The sequence below is a fragment of the Pinus tabuliformis genome, chromosome 2_2, assembly GCF_031772625.1.
Source record: "Pinus tabuliformis cultivar Carrire ecotype Pingquan chromosome 2_2, CPIR1, whole genome shotgun sequence".
In the NCBI taxonomy this organism is placed as follows: Eukaryota; Viridiplantae; Streptophyta; class Pinopsida; order Pinales; family Pinaceae; genus Pinus; species Pinus tabuliformis.
The window spans coordinates 989,938,137-989,943,213 of record NC_142300.1 but is presented as its reverse complement, the minus strand read 5'-3'; the positions used below and the strand labels follow the sequence as shown (position 1 = coordinate 989,943,213).

At 34.4% G+C, this 5,077-nt stretch overlaps 1 non-coding gene across 1 annotated transcript; it reads right to left on the bottom strand.

Moving 5' to 3' along the window:
* Positions 1-309: 309 nt before the first annotated feature.
* TRNAN-GUU (transfer RNA asparagine (anticodon GUU)) lies at positions 310-383 on the bottom strand. Its single transcript has one exon. It is a non-coding gene; the product is annotated as a tRNA-Asn (tRNA).
* Between the last annotated feature and the right edge of the window lie 4,694 nt (positions 384-5,077).

Below are 5,077 nucleotides of genomic sequence, written 5' to 3'. Positions count from 1 at the left end.
ATAGCAGACGGTTAGATTTGCAAGAAGTCATAGCAGATGGTTATGAGAACCGAAGCTTGATTAAGGTTAAGGTATAGCAGACGGTTAGATTTGCAAGAAGTCATTAAGGTTAAGGTATAGCAGACGGTTCTGAGGGCCGAAGCTATTTAACAAAATAATTTATACAAGCACAAATGGCGCTAAAGACAGAAACTACCATTAGAATTCTTGCAGACCGTTATGAGGGCCGAAGCTATTGTCCAAAACAATTTATTCTAAGGAACACGAAAGTGGAAGCCAATTTTCCAAAAAACTTATAAACACAAATACCGCTAGAAGGAGGGCTTGAACCTCCGACCTTGTGGTTAACAGCCACACGCTCTAACCAACTGAGCTATTCCAGCAGTTGCTGTCAAATTAAAATCATTAAATTTCTCATATTTAAAGCGCAAGAGATTTGGAATAACACTAACCAAATAATTCCGTATCCTGTCTTGATCCCATGTCGTCTGATGGACTGGTAAAGTATCTAACCCGGTTAGACCATAACAGAGATACATTAGCATATGGTATTAGTTGATATATTAACAAATAAATGCCTCAGAAAGGCATTAAGAGAAAACCAACATCACGTCCAAGATTCAAAACCCTGCAGAGTTTGAATTTGGCCCCGAAGACCAGCGCCCTCCATCCGTGAGTGAGTACCTTAACATTGACATTAAAAAACATTCAGTGAACACAAACGGTTCTTCCAGATTCTAAACCCTGCAGTGTTTGAATTTCCCCCTAAAGATGTGCGACCTCTATCTGTCAGTGAGTGCCTTAACATTGACGTATTCAAAGATGGCAGGGATGTATACCCATATCGCATCCATTTCCATTTGCTTGCATTCCTTATACTGATAAATAAATCCTATATTATCTATAGTAGTATAAATCCTATATTAGTATACAGATATATAAATCTTATATTTAAGATTTATATTAGTATATATCCTAGGCACTAGTGATGGAGGAGGGATGAAAGTATACAGATAGATATATAAATCTTATGTTTAAGATTTATATTAGTATATATGTTAGACAGTAGTTGTGACAGAGGAGGGGATGGAAGAATAAGGGGTGGTGGTGATGATGGAAGAAGTATCATATGGGTGGTGGTGTATATTAGTAAAAGGATTGGATATATATCATGTCTTTTTGTTATTTTTCAATTTGGCATTGTTGATATTTTTCATTAATAGATAAAGGTAGTTGGGAAAATTTGGTTTTGAAAGAAAATTCAAATTCTAAATACTAAATAATGCTTGTTGCAAGATTCAAATGATATTGAGCAACAAACATGGAAATGCTTAACACGTTTATATGTTGATTGGTATAAGAATAAATAAGAATTTGTATAACTATGGTGGAAATAAAGTACTTGTTCATATAGGTTTTTAACTAAGATGTAAGATTAGGACATTCAACAATGTATCTATATCATTGGTAGAAATTCAACCCACAAAGTAGTAGTATGTGGGATTCTAGCAGTGCATGACCATTATAAAGAATTGAACTCGAGACCGATTACCTATGGATATGAGTCCTTAACCAAAACACCGCATTATGACGTCGGAAAAAATGATCGTGTAATTTATAGAAATTCAACCCAAGGAATTGTTTGTGGAGTTATAATGATCCACATGCCCCATGAAGGGGATCAAAGTCAATAAAAACAACCTATGGATATGGGTTCTTAACCAAGATCCTAGAGAGGGGCATTCAAAAAGGTACCCACACCATTGCTAGAAATTCAACCCATAGGATTGTATGTGGAGTACCATCCCATGTATCTATATGTAATATTATACACAAGGATTACAAGTGAATGCCACCATTTTGATAATGAAGAAAAGACATTGTAGTGATTGCAAATTCATCACAATTGTTCATTGCTAGAAGATGGCAGTGGACTTATGGTGTGGGGCTCTTAGATCACATTGCCATTGTCATATTCTTCTCACATTCACCATTCCCTAGGAACTGATTTGACCATGAATTGCAAAACTCTTTGGCCTATTCACATGATAGTTCCAATCCAAATAACCCACATGTTTATGCTCCCAATCTATACTTGTTTGTAGATTTCTTACTTGTCTTTGTAGAGTATCCAATGAATGTCACAAAGATTCTAATCCCAGCCTCAATCTGGTAAATGGACCAAATAAAGAAATGATAAATGTTGAATAACTTATTTTCTAGAAACGTTTACAAATGTCCTTCAATTGAGAGAAAACATACTATGAAGGATGTTTATATGACATCAAAATCACCTAACATGTGCACTTGTCCTCATTCATATTAATACAAGCTTAATCAATTCCATACTTGCCATTCGACTGCATATCCCTGGTTTACAAACTTCTTTAAAAATGTGTTACAACTATGAAGCGATTGATATCTTTTAAGAAACTCTACTATCAGATCTCTTCACTGCTCAAGATTTTGTCTGAATTTTTTTCTTCTTTTAATTACTTCAATGATTATGCACTCATTCTAATTTCCATGACTAGTGGACTATTGATGATCCAATGATATAGAAAGTATTATGAGTCCACAAAGTGGGGAGAGTTGTCGCACTCGAAAAATATTGGTAGTGCCAAGAAAATCCACCACTAATTAGAATTGAATTGCACTAGAGGGAGTGTAGAAAGGGGGCCTTCAATCTCAACTTTTCTAATTATCCTCTAATACTATTTTTTTGGAGGGAACTACCACATGTTTTCTATGCAGTTGAGAGATGTGAAACATTTTTAATTTAAAATTACATTATTGGAATTCGAAACTAGTGATAGAAAAATGTCCTCTTCATTTTGTAGATTTTTTTTCATAAAACATTGTTGTTGTAAGAAGATAGATATGATATTATTGTGTACCAGACCTCTCATGTCATGAGAATTGTGAACTTTCTCCTATGGTCATGTATGGGGTAAATGAAAGTGTAATTGTAACACTATGGCTAGATTATGAAACACCTCCTAAATGAAATTGATTCGAGCATAAATACAATTTATTAGGATTAGTCAACACTTGATACTAGTGAATTCATGTTAGAATTTCTATAATTGACGTTGATTTTGTTATGATAAAATTTCTAAGAAAAGAGAAGTCAATGGTTTTCATAGGCAATTTTTAGATTTAGAAGTGCTTAACAAGAAGGTAACTATTTAAACTAGGAATTATATCAGCTTTGTTCCCACGAAGATTGAAGATGGATTCAAATATTTTGGAGATGCTTGCAAAGATATCTCAACTAGCCCACTCAATAGTATGACTACATAGAACAAAGTTCATTTCCCGCATAATAATTTGGACTTTGTGTATTAAAAAATCACTAGGCTTACTCCATTTCACCTTGGATGTATAGTTCTTCATTCCCTTGTATCTAAATTTCATTAACAAGATCTTTAGTTCTTTCATGGTACTGCTCAACATAGTAATGAGCTAAATCTTGAATATATTCCATGTGTTTTGTAGGAAGAGATGAGGCATGAAGGCTTGGCTCAATGGAGGCATGGTTCTAAGTTTCCTTTGAAATATAAAGGATATAACCATATAATTGGGATCAAGCCTTTTTAGTGAAGTAGTGGCACAAATCCATCATCAATCCAAAAGTTAGCATTAAGAGCAGAAGTTTCCTTTGTTCATTTTTGTCCTCCATTCGAAGTGGGATGCACTAGGAATAAAAAAGATGAGACAATTTTACCCAAGGCTAGATATTGCATGCGTGTGCAACAATGAACGCTAGAAATTGAACTTTGGAACGAATTCAAATGTTTGTATGAACTAGTCTTACATATCCCCTATAGTAGTTGAGAATGAACTTGTGTTGTAATCTAAAGATTACTTGTAAATTGGTGTAGAATTGAACCTCAATGAACATAATAATAGGTTTTCCCTTATCTCTAAATACACCACACTTGTTCAACAACAAGAAAGAAAGAGAAACTTTCATAGCTTGTTCTAGGACCACACATCCAAACCTTGGCCCCTATTTTTCCCCTACAAACAAGTGGTAGGTTTGGCATCATACATTAGCATGCATATCATACAATGAATTTCCTAAAGCATTATATTTCCACGAAAAGGAATAAATTCCTTCTATGAAGGGAATTTCCATTGGTGCAATGTGTTCCACAGTGTTAGGATAATGTGAATGGGAAGGGTCATTCTTACAAATGAGTAGTATTTTTCAATTCTCAATAGTGTAATCATGTGTCTCAAGAAAGACTATGGATTGCATTTCTCCAAAATCAATGCATTGTATATCCATAAAAAATTCTAATAAAATATATTTTAAGATGCAAAACTAGATTTGAGAGGGTGAAATTGGTTGTAGGAATCTTCTCAAAACAAAGGCCATTGCCCATCAAAATTTCCAAAAATTTGTTTTGTGAAATAAATGACATGATCCTTTGAATCTTATTCCATAAGTAATATCCTTTGGCGAAAATGAAAGTCTTGGGTATATCCTTCCATGATATTGAGGGATACAAATTACTTTTCATAGAATAAGTGGGCACTATGTGTCACATTGTCCCCCCCACCCCACATTATTTGTCATGTTTCTGACTATGAAGTTGTTTCCTAATTTTTCCTATCAAGTCTTCCTAGCTAATCTCTCATAATATTTACTTCACTGATGTGATTTTAAGTTCCTTAGTGGGAATTAGTCTCTCTAAAAAGGGATTACCCAACATATGTAAATTTTAACTGCAAGAGGGATAATAATGTTAGGATCATGTAACACTGAGAGAAGTGATGGTGTCTAAAGACACCATTGTTGTGATCCAAATGGGCATTAGGAAAAATTAACATGGATTTTTTGTGCCTTTAAATTGACTATATTTGAAATGAATACCATGGACAAAACCATGGGTTCTCACAAACCTATAGCCCAAAAACCACTGGTAATTTGACCAAGTCAGGTTTAATTGAACCATCCTAACAATCCCTCCCCTAAACTTGAATTGGAGAGGTTAACCTAGTCCCAATCATTCATCAAACATATTACCTAAGATCTCACATCCCCTCCCATAGGATACTAATACTCTTG